This window comes from Apis laboriosa, unplaced genomic scaffold (assembly GCF_014066325.1).
Source record: "Apis laboriosa isolate Shangri-la unplaced genomic scaffold, ASM1406632v1 scaffold99_cov153, whole genome shotgun sequence".
In the NCBI taxonomy this organism is placed as follows: domain Eukaryota; kingdom Metazoa; phylum Arthropoda; class Insecta; order Hymenoptera; family Apidae; genus Apis; species Apis laboriosa.
In genome coordinates, this window is record NW_025224965.1 from 373861 (window position 1) to 387967 (window position 14107).

The 14107-nt window shown below is 30.9% G+C and overlaps 1 protein-coding gene across 2 annotated transcripts in view; it reads right to left on the reverse strand.

The window, feature by feature from the left end:
• Window positions 1-14107, reverse strand: part of LOC122719697 — a 200775-nt gene that overhangs the window by 112403 nt on the left and 74265 nt on the right. The window lies entirely within an intron of this gene.

Consider the following 14107-nt stretch of genomic DNA (forward strand, 5'->3'; position numbering starts at 1 on the left):
TCCCTTCTTCCTAGAGAACATACACACCCACCTCCCCTCCCCCTATTTCCTGTATTTTCCGCTGACGTACCCCCGTTTACCCCGGATTATCGACGATTCGACCTATTAAAGCCCCGAGCAATTGAACCGTATACGTCATTCATATTAAAACAGAATCGAGCTTTTGCTGCTTCTTGATGTCGCTGCAGGATGAGACCTCTTATTACGTGCTAGCTTCCGGCTACGGGGAAGTAGGTAGACGTCGCTCGACGCCCCGGCGAATAGGGGCGAAACTCCGCGGGCTGATTTAGGCTCCCTTACTCTGGGAAACATCCGGCTGATATTTTACCGGCCATATTATCTTTTCGACGGGAATCGCGAGCCTTTGTCACTGGAAAAGGGGGACACTGCCGTGACCTGGAGGAGGATTAATTGGCGTAGAATGTTGCTTCCGTATATTTCACATATTGTGATCCTGTGTATAATTGTGGCGTTAAAATTGATTCGGATTGGATTATTTTATCTTCTGCGAATTCTTTGAATTTTTATTTTTCAATGTGTGTCTTTTTTTTAGTTTAATTTTAAATATATATATATATATATATATGTATATTGAAAAATTAACTTTAGATCATAGGATAGTTTAAGTTTTAGAGATTGCAAGGATAGTTTTTTATTTGAAGAAATTATTGATTGGAAGAGATCAACTTGCATGAATTTCGTTGAGGATAATGATTATATTGTTAATATAATCAATCATTATCGATTTGCGTGATAATATTTCATTAATGTATTGTAATCCCACATGACCTATCTATTATCCCAAAAATTCATTATTCGAGAACTTATGCGCTTGATACAAGAGATTTCATTTAGAAAATGGGATCAAATTTGGATCATATCAAGAATTAAAATTAAAACAATACAGTCAAGAATTTTTATCAATCAATCTAACAATTATATATGAACAGAAAAGAAAAATTATAGCAATTATGTATGTATGTTTTATTTGATCATATTCAGTGAAAAAGATGGAATTCATTTATTGTAATTGTCTCAATCTTAGCTCTCCTATTAAAGCTTGAAGTTTATATCAAATCCTCGAAGAAAGAAGAAATTATTTTTATTCTATATATTCAGAAAAATTTCAATAAACTTTGTTTCAAGTTGCACAGTTTATGCAATAATTTATGTGAAAGAAAAGAAATCGAAAGAACTTTTTTTTCAAAAACTTGGAAATAGTAAACTCCGTACTCTTCTCTATTGAGTCACGTGACCAGAATGAGACTTGAAATTTCTTTCAGAAAATAGAATACTAGTTTCCCAACTAAAATTTATTCTATTTTTTATCTACCTACTTCACGATATACCGAATTTAATCTAAAAAATATTCTTTTGCAAACTTTTAAATTTTAAATTTCTCACATTCAATGCTATCCAATAATATAATAATATCTGAATCTTTGAAATACTCTCGATTATTTTTATCTTTCTTGATTTTATAAATAAAAATAATTATGCAATAATTAATACAAAAATATTGTTTTATCGTTTAGAGATTATTAAGCTTAATTTGAAAATATTTTGTGGAACACATTTTTTTACGATTATGACTCGATGAGTGACACATAATATACCTTGTGCATTGATGAAAACGAACACGATATTGTATCGATTTTATGCTACTCAACTATTTTTCAACGAATAAATATTAAAACATGTTCTGCATTATAGAGATTTTTTATTATATTTTTTTTTATATAAATATAAAAAAAAAATTGTCACGTGTATATGCGCTATAAAATGTGAAAATACGATAGGGAAATAACTTTTCATGGGAGTTTTATTTTAATATTTGCGCCATCAATATTTCTTTATGCAGTATCACGTATTGTCGCAAAATAGCATTGTAATCGTAATGACGTTTGAGATAAAAAAAAAGATGCAATTTTTTATGAAATATTAAAATCGATAAAATGTTTTTATATTTGATTTTTTCTTTTTTTTTTCTAGCAAAGTTAAAGCTTATTGAGAGAATTGTAAATACGTAGCAATGGAGTTCTGTGTACACGTTCTAAAAGATATGTTTTTTCAACAGATTCAACTGGTCTTGTTCAAAGTAAATACAGGTGTCAATGGGAGAGTAACTGGAATGTACATTTTAAAAAGTTTTCGAAACTAAAAAATAATGACGAATTGTTATTTTAATCTTTCGATTCATAAAATGCTTGTAATTTAAAATTCGTTTCACAATTATATATTCCTTGGAAAGAATCTTTCTTTTAATTCTTTTAATTTAAATTCAATTATAAAATTATAACTGCCTATTATTTTGTTTCAAAACTTTAATAAATACTTTATTTATTATCGTTAATGAATAAAATACACTTTTTCATAAATTTAAATTCGTAAATTCGCAAAAAAAAACGAATGATTTTTCAATTTCTATTAATACTATCAATGCGTAAATGTATCATAAAATACGTTATATTGAAAAAAAGAAAACACAAAAATGTGTATATCAGTCTCCTAAACATTTTTCGACACTTAATATCTATACATATTTTTCATCCATATTTCAGGCGACATTTGCGACAAGTATAAGAAAAATAAATGAAAATTCTTGGCGCACAAAAGCCAAAAAGCTGCAAAGTTGGAGGAGTATTTCCTCCTTTCATTTCGAACTGAAAGAAATTCTAGGAAATGTAGGCAGGTACATGGTGCATGTTGAAAGTTTCTGGGGACTGCTTTTGAGGATCGCGATGTTCTCAATTTTCGTTTGCTTTCTTCTGCTCTTTTACCTTGTTATTCGACGCGCGAGAAAAAAAATATATATACATCTCAATTTGAGATCTATTTGCAGATCACAATCTGCACGATATCATATGCACTCAATTTATTGTAATTTATTGAATTTTCATTGATTGAACCGTGAAAGTTTTATTAGATAACGTCACTTTTAGAAGATAAATGGATCATTCTCATTTTTCGAAGAATTTTTAATTCTCAAAATTTGTATAAAAATCGTATCTAAAATCCAATTTTTTTTTTCCTTTCTAAATTCGATAATTGGTGTGAAAATTCAGAGGTAAGATATATTCTCGTTAATTGTAATTACCGAAGACATAGTTGTCTCTCCCTCTTTCTCGATTTTCACTGTTTTCATAACCAACGAGCACTTCTATCTACCATTTCATTCTGATATTTTCAGCCAACGTGCGAACATGCACTAAGCAAACTAAGCTTCAATTCCTGACCACAATTAGAATTGCAGAATCCAGTTAGTTCTTCCTCCGCCTAGTCTCTTTTTCTTTTCCCAATGAATTGCAAATAACTCTTATTCGATGAATTAATGTTACCTATAACGTAACTGATAAAAAAAAAAAAAAGGAATATTCTCAAGTGCAAAACAAAATAACAGAGACAACTTAAATTATGTCGTCGAATAACGTGTATCTTTCTATAGAGACGAGTTTTTCATTTATATTGGAAGTTTAAGATTCATTCATAGTCAAATCAAAAGAAAATAGAAACTATAATAATAGAATGTATAAATTTATATATCCTCGTTATTTAACAAAATTCCAATCAAAGAATTCTCAATTAGAAATCGATGCAACGGCGATGATAAACAACGAAATTTATATAAATTTTACCATCCTTCTATATAATAATGAAAAAATACACTGGAATTATCCATAATAATATTAAAACACGTTTCATTATAACATTTCATTTTAATATTCCACGGCAAATTTTCATTCGACAAACATAAACACATAACAATATTAAATACACTTCTCACATTTTTCACGTTTACTTCATGTATAATATATATTTAAATCCCAAATGAAGATAACGCCAATCCGATTTTCCTCCAGGCTCGAGGAAAAGTTTCGCGGATGGTCCCCTTTAATAGCGATAATTAAAACCGGTCAATTTCCAGTCTTATCTAAATTTTCAGCGCTCGGGGAACGTCCATTCGACGTTTCGAGCGCGATAAATTTCACGCGAGCCGGGGGTCCACCGTTCATTTCTGACATTTTCATCCAATCCGAAAACCTGGCATGAAACAAATCGATCAATTACGGCTTTCGTTCCTCTCTCTCTTTCTCTCTCTCTCTCTCTCTCTCTCTCTCTCTCTCTCTCTTTTTATCGCTCGAGCTTTCCCCAGCCTCGGTTTACAACTGGGTGTGCAGCTGCGAGCACGGTTTACGCAAATTAAACGGCACACGAAGCTCCACGAGCTATAATCAGAATTGCAAAATTTCGTACGCGGAAACAGACAAAGAAGGATATTGCCCGTCTTCTTTTTAGCGAGATATATATATATTTTACAAGTTTGGATGCACCTGATGCCGTAAATAAACGCGTGTATTCGCCGTGTTGAAAGTTTTATTACGGTGTAACACGTGGAAACGTGTTGGTTTCCTTAGAGGGGAAAAGAGAAATATCTCTCAAGGTTTCGAGCGAAACCGCGAGGATGATCGAAATATTTGAAAAGTATATATCTATTTATCCGAGTCGATAAGTTTAAGGGATTTTTGAAATTCGTTTCGACAAATATTGTTTCTCTGTATTTCTTTCTTTTTTTTTTTTGAAAGCATGAGAACAGTATGGCGGAAAATTTGATGTTTAATTCAAATATGTAAAAGTATTCCTGCGATACGAATTTTGTATTTAAAAAAATGCTGAATTTCTTCTTTGCATCTGTATAAGATTATTCATGAATTGGATAAACGTTGCTCGAATTATCATGCAAAATATATTACGAATATGACGTACGAGAGAATTATTAGTTAGGAAAGAAGAGGTTTATATAAAATTCGAAAGTATTTGAGACTGATTCAATTTTTATCTTCAACTGTTGAATCATATCTATTAGAAGTCTGAAAAATTTCAATTCAATACTCATGTATATCGGAATTATCAAAATTTTCTTCACAGACAATCTTTATTACTTGGCAAATTGAAAATATTTACATACAATTGAGCATTTGAGGACAAAGCTGATCCCAAAACACGGATCTTCGATCTCGAAATCCAATATTTATTTATACAATTACAGAAGTCCAATCCAAACGAAAATTCTCCCAACATAATATAAATATTCTCATAAACTCTTACTTAATACCAGCGCATTGAATAGCAAAGTAAACAAAGAATCGAGCGCGAGCAAGAAGGTAAGAGCGAGATTTCTCTATGGATCCGTTCGAAAAAAAAGAAAAAAAAAAAAAAAAAAAAAGAAAAAAACATCCTTCCCTCTTGCCAGGCCCGCAAACACAATCCGGAAGTACGAGTGGAAGATTCGATCGTACTGGGGAGGGAATTCGATACTACAATACGAGCGGCTTATTGTCGTTCCACGGGACTGAACTTTCGACTTTGAGACCTGGGCGGCGCTGGTCGCAGTGAATCAAGCGGAAGTAACAAACAGATTTAGCATCGTGAGCTGTAACAGTGGGGGTTGCACATGTTGAAAAAGGCGAGGTTTTTCGTATACGTCACGAACACTGGCGAATGCCGGGACAAGTTAACGAATTCCCTGAGTTATTACGGGAAGTTTGGCGGTTCGATGGAAGAGGAGAGGAGGGTTAACAATGGCCGCGTCGCGACGCCATCGCGATTTTTCACCGTTGTACACCGTTTCCGTGGCCAGAGTGAAATTCGGCGACGATTCCGTAATCGCGAACAGAACGGCAGAGTTTTTTGTACCGTCGAGATGTATCATATTGTTTCGAAGAAAAGTCGGTAACACGTGGCAGAGTTTTCGGCCGCGATGTATGTGTGTGTGTGTGTGTGTGTGTGTGCGCGCGTTTCATATTAGATAGAAAAAGTTTGAACGTTTGGTTGGATGTGAGGTTGATCGTGTCACGATTGCAAGTTTGGTGAAGGGGAAACGTAATATGATGAAACGCGATTTATTAAATATTATATTTAGAGGAATGTGGGTAATATTTATAGCAATAATGTAGAAAGTATGTGTGTTAAGTGTCGTATAATAGTAGCAGTTATGACTAATATAGCAATGCAGTAAAAAATAATGAGTAGTATTAGTATAATAATAAGTAATATGTACACTGGTATCTGATTCAAATTACTATGAAATTTAGATAATTTTCATGATGAAGGAATAGTGAATTATTTTATTAAAATTATTCCTCACTAATTACTTTATTATTATAATTTAAATGTATAGAATTAAAGAAATGGATTAAATTGTGTATCAAGAAAAGTGATAATTGCATATATTTATACGATAAATCTTGATTGTAAATCGTGAAAATATTTTCTACAAATTCGAAGCAATCAACAGAAATGTAATACACAATTGGTAATATTACAAGCTTATGAATTTTTCAAAAGTGTTCGTTTGTTAATCGAATGTAGCTATCGAATGGTTCGTTGAAAAATTTTAACGTTAAAAATTTTACGGCCAATTCCTTCATCAAGCGTCCGATGAACTGAAAATGCAATTTATTTCGTAGAAATCGGTATGTTTGTACGATTTGATTACGTAGGATTGCAAATGCAAATTCGAATAAAAAATTTAGTAAATTTTCAAGCAATTACAAGTCTTTCCCAACAGATATAACGATTTTAATATAAACGAAATTTATAACGTCACACTTATAACATTTTGATAAAATTAAAAATAAAATTCTGTTATTCGAAACAGTTTGCCTTCATTGAAAATGGAATTCTATGTTGATTTTATTTTTTAAATAAAATTACTTGTTATTTGTTTTGAGATTTTGTTCAAATAAATTCTTTAAACTGTCCATAAAATGGATTGACGATACGATAAAAAACAAAAACAAATAATTTAGATATAAATTAAATAATTTTAAAAAACACAATTATATATTTTTCATGAATTTTTTATACAATTTGTATTATATTCATTTGCTTATTTATATAGTAAGAAAATAATGAATATAATAAATTTTTGAAGTAGTCTTAACATTATTAATGGAGGAGCACTGTATATCTTTTTTTTTTTAAACATGCAATATACTATTCTCTTTTAAAAGAAAGAATATACAAACGTTCGCAAATTAAAACCTCTTTCACTGCTAAACTTCTGCACTTTTAAAGCACAAAAAAGGATACGTAAAATGAAAAATAATTTCTTAAAATACTTTATCGATATTATCTCCTCTTTTCTTCATCAGTTACTGTTTTTTCATAATGGTATCAATCAATATTACCATACACAAGTCAGCCTAAATTACACTGCATTTATATAAATTAGTCTATAAATGAATAAGATTCTCTTATTGACTTTGAAAACGAATCGAAAAAATGCATTAAAATAAGAAAGATAAAAAAAAAACTAGAACATGAGAGGATGAGAGGAAACGGAAAATGAAAAGAGAGGGGGAAAAAAAGAGGGAAAAAAATAAAACACGAGGTAAAACGAACTGGAAACAAGTGTATATATATGAGAGTAATACATAGATAGGCAAATGAAAATGTAGTGATGGTCGACTGCATGGTTCGAACGTCTAAAACCCCGGAAAATAGCGTAATTGCATGAAAAACAAAAACACATTGCTTTCCCAATGATTCAATATAAAATATACAGAAAGAAAAATAAATAAAATAGGCCTACGTAATAATATTACAAAAGAAAGTGAATTTTTTTTTAAACTTTTTACGATAACATGGAATATTTCATTATTTATATATACTTTAGTAAAATTTAAAAAAAAATCACCTTTCTTGAAAGCATCTGAAATTCTATAAAATTATTAAAATTTGTATGCTGTTAGACTATTAAAGAAAATTCATCTTTTAAAAGCGTTTATTGTTCCAGAAGAAATATAAAATAATAATATAAAGAGAGAATCTTATGGAATTTAGGAGAAAAATATTCATGTACAGTGAATCATAGGAATATATATTTTAAGTATTATACATTAAAGTATTGGAAAAGCATGAAGATTAATATCATAAAAACAGCAATTCAAAATTTCGTATTAAAAAAAAAAATAATAATAAATTCCTATTAAATTTGCATTACACTTTTCAACAAAAATGAATTTTCAATCCAATAGAAAAAAAAAAAATAATTTTAATCCAATCCAATTTACAATTTTCAATTTCAAAACTTTGAGCTAAACAAAATTAAATTCCTATCAAATTGCCTTATTTTTCCAATAAAAATGAATTTTCAATTAAACAGAAAACATATCACAATTCAATCCAATTTATAGTTTCATCAAACGATAAGCCAGTTAATAAAGTATTCAAAGCTTTAAACCAAACTAAAATTAAATTCCTCATCAAATTAATCTCATCTTCCAACAACAAAAATGAATCAGATACAAATGAATCGGTAGAAAATATTTCAATCCGATCCAAGACCATTTTACAGATTCGTCGAACAATAAACCCCCTCCCCCTAAATCAACTCGTATCTTCCCATTCCTCTCATTCTACAATCATTCCTTCGTCGTCCTCGCTTCTCGTTCGAACGTGCGGAAACGAACATCGAAACCAACAACCCGCGCCCTTTTATCAAACAAGAAGACAGAAACGGCGTTGAAATCCTCCACCCTCAATGAACCCCATGCTTCTCCTCAACTTTAAGGCCACTTAAACGGAGGGAGAGAGAGAGAAAAAAGAGCGTAACTATGCACGCACATTCCCCTCACATTCCTTCCCCTTCCTCTTCTTTTTCTTCTAACGCTCGTAACACCGTATCGCTTTATTGCTCTTCAAGAATGCGGAACACGTATCTCGTGGAGGGATAATATCTCTCCCCCGCGAAAACGAGTGCCAATTGAATCTGGGCCGCCGATAAGCGATCAGATACCATCGCCATCTTGGCCCCTTCGCGACCCATTAACAGGGTCCACGTTATCCCTTTAACCGCCGTTTAAAATTGGCCATGCGAGAAATTAGAACGTTCTTCTTCCTAGGTGGTAGTATACATTCCGTATATACCACGGGAGCGAGGGAGCGTGTGGTATATGGACGTTATCGTTGGTTGGTCATCGTTGAGTGATAACGTTGCACCGGTGTTGGAACATTTGTAATTTTTCAACCGTGGAAAAATTTTTATATAAGCGATATTCGTGATTCATGGGTGAATTTTTTTTTTCCAGCGAATTCCTAATTGTGCGTTGGAATTTTATTTTTAATATATCATTTGTTTTGAACGTGTGATGGAGTTTTTTTTTTTATTGTTATTAGTTGAAGAAAGTTTTGGAATATTTATTTATTTTTCTTCTTTTTTTTTTGGAGTTTAGCAGTGGTGGTTTGTTGTTGTTTTATTTAAAAATGTATTGTAAAATTTGAACAATGCATGCGGTTTGAGAAGTTTGAAGTTGTTTGATATCGTGTAATGATGTATATTGGTCAGAAGTTTCCATGCATTATTTTAGGAAGGAAATTCGTAATAACAGGAAAATTTTAACTTTAATGAAGGTTTGTGTTTACGTTGAGTATAATGGGTTGTATGTATACTAATTTTTTTTTTTTTCATGTTTTAGATACAATTTTGTTTGGGGATTTTTAACAATAGTGTAATAAATTTGAAAATTATACTTAAAAAAATAATTCATTTCACTCCCTCGAAGTGATATACAATTTAAAAAAATCTTTATAATACACGTGCACATAATTGTAATAAGGCTTTTCATTTTTTTCATTAGAATATTTATTGGTTTATTGATAATTGGTTGTAAAACACTGGAATATTATCAGAACTTTAATCTGATCCATTATCATCAATCGTGAAAATAAAATAGATATTAAAAAAAACTCATTTACATCTTCATCATTTCCATTGCCTTCTAGAGAATTCGAGAATTGTGCGAATACTAATAACAAAGTTACGAATGCATAGAATAAAAGTCGCGTGGTCTCGTTCTGAATAAATGGCTACTTTAATTCAAAGAGGCGCCGAATTAACTTCTAGGTGTAAGAACTTTACTCCTGGCTTGTTGTCCGGTCGAAAAACTTTTCACCAAGTTTTCCAAAGGATCCGTGGACCGGATCCACATGCAAATGCGAAATATGGAAAGGAAATGAAACGAGAACGAGAGGCGGAATTGTGACGCTCTCTTGTATCCCGTAATCTGATGCATAAGTAATCTCGCGAATAACTCCTTAACTCCAACGGATATATCGGATATATTCTTTCCAGGACGCAGAAATCAGCTGCACGAAAGTTGCGAGCACTGTCGTGTTTTCGTGCATTAGATCGTGAAAATAAGATAGCTCGAAGAGGTTGGAGAAGTTTAATGCTCCGGGATAATCATTGAGAATATGAGAATATCATGTACAGTATGTGTGTACGCGGATAATTTCGTATGAACTCAGCAATTTTCTGAAATTGTATTTGTAGATTATGTAAAAATGGATTAAGCGTGCGTGAACGAGATAGATTTAAGTTAAGTTTAAATTAAAGTTCAAACTCGTCGTTTTTTTTTTTAAAAAAATCAACTTCAGAAATCGTTCCCTTCGTATCTCATCAGTTACACATTTTTAAATTATTATATATTACAATATTAAATTAAAGTAGATGAATGATTCGATATAATATTGTTCAGCAATTATTTGTACAGAGAAAATTACGAAAATTATTATATAGAATTTAAAACAGTGCTGTTCATTGTCGAATGAATTCTCGCCAATATCGAGAACAAAATTTATAAACAGTAAAAGTAACGAAGGGTAGAAACTTGAGATCTTAGATCGCTATTGTTGTTCATCAATTATTCGTGATCAATATTGAGAACAAATCTATGGACGGCAAAATCAGCGGAATGAAGATTAAAAACTTTAAATGAACTACTACAGATTCCATTGAAATCGCCAATTATTTAATTTCGCGGCCATATCATCTTTAACATGGAACGATAAACTGTACAACTGTACTCTTCTCAACCCAATATTTTCAAAGAGGAGATAAACAATGAGGCTGGATCCATTGTGACGGATTCCACGAGTTTTCATTAGCGAAGAACTGTTCTCGATAAAAACTCACTCTCCGTTTGGTCTTTCGTCGATGAAGCAGCTAATTAACGATCGGAATAACCGTTGTGACCGTGGAACAATGGGATTGGAGGCAGAGCTCGACAAGTTTCCGGGGTTACGCGAAAGGAAAAGAGCACAAGCTTCTGTTCCAAATCGCCCATTTTCGCTTGTTCCATTCAACCATCCGCAACTCGTACCCGTCACGTCGTGAATAACACACTTGTACCATCAAACCCTGACAGCCGCAAATCTCCCGGAGATCTAAAGATAAGGAGCTCTATGGTGAAACTGGAAGTTCCCTCCTGACAGATTTTAAATGGATTATCACCTGAATCGATTCAATGGCTGTGCAAAGCCTGTTACCGCGGACAGATTAATCCAAACATTCAATTTGTCAAGCGACGAGACGAGTGATTCAATCTTTGTTTTAGTTTATCGTGGTTGAATCGTGATAATTTCACGATTTGTTGCTCTTTTTTTCTTCTTTCTCTTTCTTCTTCTTTTTTTTTTTTTTCACCGACTTGTACGCAATTCTTCACAATGTTTTCCAATCGACGATTTTCCATAGCGATATGTCTTTCTCAATGTTTACTTCTTTATGAATGAGATGATGTAAAAAAGCCTAAGAAAATACGTTTTAATTTAAGGTAAATAAAAATTTTCATCCCAACAGTTGTTGGTATAAATTGTAAAAATTGTAAAATTTTATAAAAATGTAAAAATTAAATAAATAGTGTCGAATGTTGGTTCTTCAATAATTTTTCAGTTCGTTCTGTGTATGATGGATTTTTTTTTTTAAATTGGAAATTGTAGAGCGTGATATGAATACATATAAAATGCAATTATTTCCATTTTTATACACAAATTAAACGAATATTATTTATGAAAATTTAATTTTTCCATAATTGGAAATATTGTAACATAAGATTCTTTTATATAAATCCATAAAAATTAAATAAACTCCATTAGATGTTGTTTCTAAATTCTCAGCTTTGTTTCTGAATTTTCGCAACCGTCGGAAGTTTCTCAAACGGCTCAAAATTTACGAGACACTTGGCACGTGTCGCGAAATACCTTTGCGACTTGTATTCGGTTTCTTTCATTCCTATTCATGTTGTGTTTGCTTTCTAGCAGAAATTCCATCGTCGTGCCTGTCAAACGTGTTCAAGGTATTATTGTCAAAGGCTGTGTAGTTGTTCATTTTATTCAAGAACGTTTCAGGGAAACTTCAATAATGCATAGGAAAATACCCTTTGGAATAAATGGCAATTTATTGAACCACAAAACTGGAAATCTTTTGACAGATACTGTGCAAAATAATAATCTTAATAAATGAAAAATAATAACAACGTTGCACATTGTTCCTTGATATTTGAAACTCTTTTCCATTTTATCTATATTTTTTGTAGAAATCGGATATTGCGATATTAACTAATTTGATTGAATATTTTTGTTGTTTTCTATTGTTAATTCTTAATTTATCCCTATTACGCGTGTATTAATATATTGTAAAACGATATTCGCGATATGATATTTAAATATTGTTGTATTATTAAATTGAAAAATATTAAAAAAGAATTAAATTTATAAAAAAAAATAGTATAGGTAACAATTTAATCATTTCACAATAACAGAGAAAACTTTGATTCATGTTCATCAAGCTCAATCATCATGTATTTATTATATTTTTTTCTCTTGAACATTCTTATAACATACACTAATATCTGAATTTGTATCACATAATTTTTTATTCAATTATTGAAATCTTTTCAAAAAAAAATTTATCAAAACAATATTATATTTCAGAACTATAAATGTTTTTTTTAAATCAAATTAATAATCTTTCTATTAATAATTTATTTCTATCATTTTCTATTAAATATATTTCACATCAATTTTCTGATAACTGGCTTGATCCTTTTTTTTTTCTTTCTTCTTTCTATCAAATATTCAAAGTTCGAATACAAAGTAAAAATTTTTTTACATTTGAAACAACCCTAAATATCCTATAATATCCTTGAATTTATGACGAAAAAAAGCAATAAAGAGGATCATTCAGAAATATCGTCGTGTCGATAAAAAAAAAAAATAACGAAGAATATTCCAACTTATGTTACTTAAAAAACAAATCGTTTCCATTTCTTTGCAAAATGCTTCAATCATAACAGACAAATAATTTCTCGTTCCATGCAATTTATCATCACGAAGCTTTTTCACGAACAATTGAATAGTCATTTTGACCCTTTGATAGGCGATACTCGAAAACTTGGAGAATCGACAAGAAACCTCTTAGAGGGTCGTTGATGAACCGTGTGTCAACGTTAATAAAGGGACGTCGACGTTGACGTTGACGTTGACGTACAATTCCATTGACAAGAGACAGTCCCTTTTGTTGATGAACAGGCAAGTTCTACGGTGATACTTAATCAAACTTATTATGTCAGTTCGGCAAAACTTTCCTATCCGACCCAAGAGTTCTTATCGAAACTTCCAAGGTTTTGGATAAACTAAGATCTTCTTTTCAAGATCCTTAACTTTTATGTATGTTTCTTCGTGCAAAAAATATGATTGCAAAAAATAGATATAAAAATATATATATATAAAATATAAAAGGAAGAATTGAGAGAAAGTTCTGAACTTTTTTAATGAAAGGAATAAGGATAAAGTCAGTGTTTAAATATGGATATGATTATTATGAAAAATGTTTTAAATTAATGAGATATTGTTATTTGTAAAATGATAGAAATTCTTTCTTATTAAAATTCATTATTACTCTTATCAATTAAAATATTATACCTAAAATAACAAAGCAATGAGAATATTGAAATTTTCATCATTTTTATTTATCTTTGTCGAGAAAGATAAATTAGATTTGATTCTATATTATTCTGAAAAATATACAACTTCGTTTAAAGATTAAAGGATGCATGGAATGTATTTTAAAACATTTCAATAACAGTTTACATAAAAAAAAGTTAAAATTTTTCATTGGAATAATGGAAGTTTATGCTCAAATATAATCTGCGGGAGTTCATTTAATAAGGAGGGTAGTAATTAATCAATTTGACACGTTGCAGTGTGCCCTGCTTTATTTATCAATTATGCGAATAATCTTGCGAAAAAGAAATTTAATTTCTTC